Here is a 7078-nt window from a genome sequence, read left to right as displayed (position 1 = left end):
CAGACACAGCAGAGGGCTCAGGGACACTCAGCATCCACAGAACCTGCAGCACAGACACAGCAGAGGGCTCAGGGACACTCAGCAGGCACAGACAGAGCAGCACAGACACAGCAGAGGGCTCAGGGACACTCAGCATGCACAGAACCTGCAGCACAGACACAGCAGAGGGCTCAGGGACACTCAGCAGGCACAGACAGAGCAGCACAGACACAGCTGAGGGCTCAGGGACACTCAGCAGGCACAGAACCTGCAGCACAGACACAGCTGAGGGCTCAGGGACACTCAGCAGGCACAGAACCTGCAGCACAGACACAGCAGAGGGCTCAGGGACACTCAGCATCCACAGAACCTGCAGCACCGACACAGCAGAGGGCTCAGGGACACTCAGCAGGCACAGACAAAGGAGCACAGACACAGCAGAGGGCTCAGGGACACTCAGCAGGCACAGAACCTGCAGCACAGACACAGCAGAGGGCTCAAGGACACTCAGCATCCACAGAACCTGCAGCACAGACACAGCAGAGGGCTCAGGGACACTCAGCAGGCACAGAACCTGCAGCACAGACACAGCAGAGGGCTCAGGGACACTCAGCATGCACAGAACCTGCAGCACAGACAGAGCAGAGGGCTCAGGGACACTCAGCCACTGCCATGGCTCTTCATGCACAGGGCACAAGCTCAGACACTCTCAGAGCAGCAGTTATGGAGGGAGAAACAGCTCATCTCTCAGACAATCTTTACTTACCCAAATCTTGAACAAAACAAACACTATATGGGGTAAGAGTTAGCTGTGCACTCAAAATGTCTAATTTTATATGAGCTGCCTGAATCTCCCACGTCCATGCAACTGAACAGGAGACAACCATTAGTTATAGGCCATCAAGGGGATAAATCTTCATCTTTTAAATAGCATATATTTGAGCTGATTGCTAAACTAAGTGCTGTGAAAAATAAGGCCTTTCTGAGGTTACCAGGAAAACCTTACAAAAGCCAAGTTCCAATGAACAAGAAGACACAGCAAGATCTTGCCTTCTGCCTACAACACACTTCATTTTGCTGATTAACAAACCTTAGCAAGAGACCATTCTCACAGAGGCATTTCTTCTCTGCTGAATGCAGCCCAGGGATGCAGAGCCCAAGCCACCTACCCTGCCTGGGCACGCTGTGAACAGTTTGTGCAGAGACTGGGCCAGCTGGATCCTGGGATTGTTCACCATTTGCCCCACAGGATCATGTTCTTCCTTCCCAGCAAAGGCCAGCTGGGAGAATGCAGTCTGATAGCCTGGAGTATCCTCTGTGTCAATGAAGTGCTCCTTGTCAGGGGTCGTGTCATCCTCAGGCAGCTCAAACAAGCCAAGGAGGGAGGGCCTGCAGCAAAGGAATCCTGGGGGGAGAGGGGAGGGGAACAGTGAACAGGTGAGGACAGCCTGTGCTTCACAAGAACGCTCAGATTACCTGGAACCCCTTTGCAGGGACTTGCTTAACTCCTGGCACTGTCCCTGTCCCAGGGAAGCTGCACTAGGACTGTGGGTCTGGGTCCTCTCCAGGCACAATGCAGCTGCTCATATTAACAGCATCAGCAATGCCCTCATTTTTTAGCAGCTCAAATTGCTGTGATACAAACCCAAGAATAGCAATTCTTTTCCAGATTACAGCTTTTCTCTAAGTACATTCAAAAAGAGTTCTAGTCCAGGACCTGGTTACTGTCATTCAGTTCAGGCTACCTGAGCCCCCAGACTGCTGGACTGCCTTTCAATCTCCAGAGCTTTCCCCCAGATTCCACTTTCAGGCTAAGACACTACAGCCTGTCAGGTTGTGAGTATTCTCAGGCCTCCTGACTATGACAGTTACAAGTCAAAAGTGGGCCCAGCTTTCCAGAAGGAATGCAAGCTGACAGTAGCCTAATTCCCTTCAGTGGAGCTCTACTCAGCCAAATCCAGGCTCAAACACATCTCAAACCAGCTCTGCCATTTGCTTTGAAAACACACTTCCCTTTGTGCAGTGAAGGATGAAAAGGTATGAAAAGCCTCAAGCTCAGCCTCACCACAACAGTGGGCCTGAAGAAATGCCAAAGGAGTTTATTGGAGGGGCCTATTCTGGTGAAAGCTCCTACTTTCCAGACCTCCAACAGCATCACCAGCAGACCCTGAAGAAGTGTGGCACCTACCACGGCTTGGGGTACTCAGTGTCCATCACGGGAGGACATTCTGTTAATGTCTTGGTGATGCCAACAGCACGGATCTGCTTTTCAACTTGTCCCAGACTCTTTCTGGATTTCAGGAATCATCATTTTCTCCAAGCCCGTTTCAAACATCCTAGTATGACAGTTAGAGAAAAAGTATCAGAACGATTTATCACCCTATGGTGACCAAAGAAAAGCAGAAACCACACAAAGCACCAGGAAACAGAGAACACAAGACAATTTGTTTCTTAACAATTGCTGCCCTCTTACATAGATGTTTGCACATACAAACTTTTTACAAAGGATTAAAACCAGAGACAGCAATCCTTCCCTTTTATGACCCGCTCAGGAGATCAGTAACTTGAACTATCAGTGAGGAACTGTGGGCAGAAAATCAGAAATGAACCCCAAAAGGAGAGGCACCCGGGCAGTCAGATTAGCGCCAAACCTCCTTTGCCATTTCAGCCAGAGAGACAACTCTTTCCTGCTTCAAAGGCAAAAACTGCACAGCAGCCTGAAATACAACCCAAGCCAACAGAACACACTCCCTTTGGCTGTATGCTGCCAAGTATTTCCTGCAGAGCTCATGCCCCATTTCCTGTGCCATACTAGTTAATGAAGAGGAGAAAGCAACGAGAAAAAGGATGAAGTAAAACTCCAGATGAAAACAAGAGAATTGCTTTAGAGTCAGCAGCAAAATGCATTCTAAGAAGGAGACAGAAAGGGCAGCCTTCATAAATGTTCCCTTTTACTGAAGGGCATTAACTTGCTGCTCCAAAGTTTGCCTAAAAACTGCTCATCTTCTCGGGCACCACAACACTGAAACGTGGAACGCTGGAAGCACCACTTCCATTTGGTTGGTGGAACACCACTGGAAGAACCCTGTAATTCTTGCTCCTCTACAGGAGGCATCAAGCAGATTTTAAAGGATTAATAACAGACCTTGTGTGATCTGTGTAGAGATAACATCACGAATTTCATCAGCATGGCCATCTGCCTGGGGATGATTTCAACAATGTGTCACAGCTTTGACAGAGGAACGTAAACCCTTCCTCAGAACTTTATTCCCATGAAGGCCAAAATGACACAAAAGCATGGAATGTTTCCCAGCATGAACACAAACTGCAGAGAGCAGTGGTCAGAATGGCTGTGCTGTGTGGCAGGGCAAGTGTGTTGCTATTAGCTGGAGATTAAATGGAGACACTTTCAGACAAGTAACGACATCACACACACCAGGAAAGGAGGAGAACTACACTCCAGAACACTCCAGGCTGCAAGGAAAGCAAACATGAAGCTCTAGGCAACTGTTCTTCCTAAGTGGCCCAGCAGAAAGTTGGCTCTGACCATCGAAGACACACACCAGTGCAAAAGCATCCCTAACCTAAACCAGGATTCTGATCCTGCAGTGAAGGACAAGGAAGACACGTTGTGGCTCCTTCTCACTCACTCCCTCACTCACTCACTCACTCCACTCCCTCACTCACTCACTCCACTCACTCACTCACTCCACTCACTCATTCACTCCCTCACTCACTCCACTCACTCCACTCAGTCATTCACTCCCTCCCTCACTCACTCACTCACTCACTCACTCATTCACTCACTCACTCACTCCACTCACTCCCTCACTCACTCACTCACCCACTCCACTCAGTCCACTCACTCACTCCCTCACTCACTCCACTCACTCACTCCACTCACTCACTCATTCACTCCCTCACTCACTCACTCACTCCCTCACTCACTCCACTCACTCCCTCACTCACTCACTCCACTCACTCACTCACTCCCTCCACTCCCTCACTCACTCCCTCACTCACTCACTCACTCCCTCACTCACTCCACTCACTCACTCACTCACTCACTCACTCACTCCCTCACTCACTCCACTCACTCACTCACTCACTCACTCACTCCCTCACTCACTCCACTCACTCCCTCACTCACTCACTCCCTCACTCACTCCACTCACTCCCTCACTCACTCACTCACTCACTCCACTCACTCATTCACTCCCTCACTCACTCACTCACTCTCCTCAAGCCTGTTCTGAACACAAGCCCTGAGAGTTCTGCTGGTCCACATGTTCCACAGGAAGCAAACAAGGTAAGAAAATTCTGGGAAACTGCCACTTGCCAAAACCAAGTGCAGGAATTTTCCATCTCGGCTGACAAAAGCACAGGAGCCCAGGATTCACCTCACCCCCAGGACGGGAAAGCACCCACCGAGCTGCATGCAGAGTATTTGTCCGTGCATGGAGCGCCACTGAGGCCCAGCCCAGCCCCTGCCCCGCGGCCCCGGCACTCACGATCTTGGCGGCGGCGCTGCGGGCGATGGTGCCGGCGCCGCGCTCCAGGAACGCCTCTGGAGCAGCCGCACCGGCGGCGGGATGTTCCCCGCGCGCTCCCGCGGCACCGGCTGCGGCAGGTGCGGGAAAACAGCGCCATGAACGAACACGGGATGTGGCATCGAGCAGGAGAGGCAGCACTGGCGACAGCGCTTCGTACTCCGCGCCTGCGCAGTGGCGACAACGTTTCGTACTCCGCGCATGCGCAGAAGCGACTGCGATCTGTACTCCGCGCATGCGCAGTAGCGAAAACGCGCTGTACTCCGCGCGTGCGCAGTAGCGACAAAGTTCCGTACTCCGCGCGTGCGCGGTAGCGACGGAGCTGGGTACTCCGCGCGTGCGCAGTAGCTACGACGCTCCGAACTCCGCGCGTGCGCAGTAGCGACGGAGCGCCGTACTCCGCGCATGCGCAGTAGCGACGGCGCTCTGTACTGCGCGCGTGCGCAGTAGCGACTGCCCGCTGTACTCCGCGCGTGCGCAGTAGCGACAAAGTTCTGTACTCCGCGCGTGCGCAGTAGTGACACAGTTCCGAACTCCGCGCGTGCGCAGTACCGACGGCGCTCTGTACTCCGCGCGTGCGCAGTAGCGACTACGAACTGTAGTCCGCGCGTGTGCAGTAGCGACGGTGCTCTGTACTCCGCGCGTGCGCAGTAGCGACTGCAATCTGTACTCCGCGCGTGCGCAGTAGCGACAAAGTTCCTGGCCCTGGCCGTTCCGAGGTGTGCAGCTCCCTGTCCGTGGAGGAAGGCCCCCAGGCCTTAGGCCGTTAGCTGTTTTTCCTGGTACTGGAATCTTATTGCTATTAGTGCAGGGGGAAGCCGAGTCCTGTGGCTCCCTGGGTGTGCACCCGCCCGTAATCGAGGTCTGGGTCTGGGAGCCTCGGTGCTCCCTCAGCTGGCAGGCTGTGCGGGGCGACCGCCCCGTTAGCGGGGAGCGGGTCTGGGTGCCCCTGAGGCGGAGAGAAGGAGCCTCCGCAGGCCTTTGGGCCCAGGGCCGCCCGTAAGTCTGGGCCAGTGCCCTGGAGTCCCGGGCACTTTGCAGACTAGCAGCGTCTCGAGCCCTCTGTAGTCAGAGGTGCAGCCTCGTTGGCCAGTGCTTTGTATGCCCAGCTTCCTTTGCCCAGAGGGCCTGGCTCCCAGCAGCAGACGGGGCGTCGCCGTGACCACTCAAGGTGAGGTTTGGAGAGGTTTGTGTCAGTGGGGGGCTCTGTGGGTGGGTTTGGAGTGACTTGGAGGTCTCCCTCTGGGGATGTAGGGTCCCGGTTTACTTCCTACAGAGGAGCTGGTGTTTCTCACACCTGCCTGTGTCCTCCTTCCTTTGCAGAAACCATGGGAGAAGAGAGCGGCGGCATCGTGCGGACGGCAGTGTTGACGTGGGAAAACGCGGAGGTGGCACCAGTGGAAGTTGGAGCGTTGTGTGGAGCCGTGGGGGGGTGTGGTGGGAGTGGGCAGGTGATGGTGGCTTGGGGAGCTCGCTCTGGGTGCCCGTTTCACTGACTTGAAGGAGTTGGAGCTTCTCGGACTCAACTGTGTTATTCTCTTTGCTTGACGGAAGCCATCCGAGAAGAAAGCAGAGCCAGGAGCGTGGGACGGCGAGGCAAAAGAGTTCAGAAGAGGATCAGCAGCGTCGAGGTCAAGAGGGAGCACAAGAAAGGCCTTCTGGGCAAATGAACCTCTTTGCCATCACGGGGTCAGGCATACACGTAGGAGTGCGGAGGGCATCTTCAGGGTGCCCCCGCTGGCTTTGCGCTGGGTGACCCCCCCTGTAAACAGGGCTGGGTCTTTCCTTTGGTAGTGTTGGCCTTTTGCCACGGTTCTCCTTTGGCTGCCCAGAAAGAGGGGGACAACCCTGTAAGGAAGAGGGAGAGTCCCCTTGGCCACACCCGATAGGAGAATGCAGGTCTCCCGATGCCAGCCCACCCTTTAAACAGGGCAGGGCTTTTGTTTTTTGCCTTGGCTCCTTTGTGCCTGCTGACGGCTGCTGGCCACTGTGACCCCCTGTAGCTGGGCCGCGTCACAGCCGCTGTTCTTTGGCCAGCCGTGAAGCCCTTGAGCGTAGTCAGGCCCTTGAGGCCTCTGTGCAGGCCAGGGCGAGTCTGAGGCCGTTGTCTCCTGCTTGTGGGCGGTAGGGATGGCTCGCCGCAGGTTGCTGCTCAGAGCTTGCTCCCTCTCCTGGGACGCTGCCCCTTTGTGTCTCTGTCTTGTCTTTGTCGGTGTGAGTGAGAGAGCGAGCGTGTCCCTTGGTCCCCCTAGAAAAGCAGGTAGCGTAGCTTAGGCTTCCCAGGAGGGAAAGAGGAGCTGTGTGCAACAACCGGGGCGTGCCCTGAAAACCCACAGACGGAAACACGGCCCAGCCTCGGCCCTTCTTTCCGAGGAGGCAGCAAAGCCTCTCGGTGACCCGCCTGTAGCCAGGGCCTGGGTCTGTGCCAGTGCTGCTGGTGACGTGCCAGCATGTGCCCGCCCTGTCTTCAGGGCTGGGGCCCTGTCCTCGCGACCTTAGGCCGTGGAGGGCATTGTTGGGGGTGCCGAGCCTAGAAGGGGCAGCCTTGT

At 55.0% G+C, this 7078-nt stretch overlaps 1 long non-coding RNA gene across 1 annotated transcript; it reads right to left on the bottom strand.

Moving 5' to 3' along the window:
- Positions 1-898: 898 nt before the first annotated feature.
- Positions 899-3328, bottom strand: LOC139673540 (uncharacterized). Its single transcript, XR_011698140.1, has 2 exons — positions 2168-3328; positions 899-1384 (listed from the first exon to the last, which is right to left on the bottom strand). It is a non-coding gene; the product is annotated as an uncharacterized lncRNA (long non-coding RNA).
- Between the last annotated feature and the right edge of the window lie 3750 nt (positions 3329-7078).

Source organism: Pithys albifrons, chromosome 6, assembly GCF_047495875.1.
Source record: "Pithys albifrons albifrons isolate INPA30051 chromosome 6, PitAlb_v1, whole genome shotgun sequence".
Lineage (NCBI taxonomy): Eukaryota > Metazoa > Chordata > Aves > Passeriformes > Thamnophilidae > Pithys > Pithys albifrons.
This window is presented reverse-complemented; position numbering and strand designations above follow the sequence as displayed.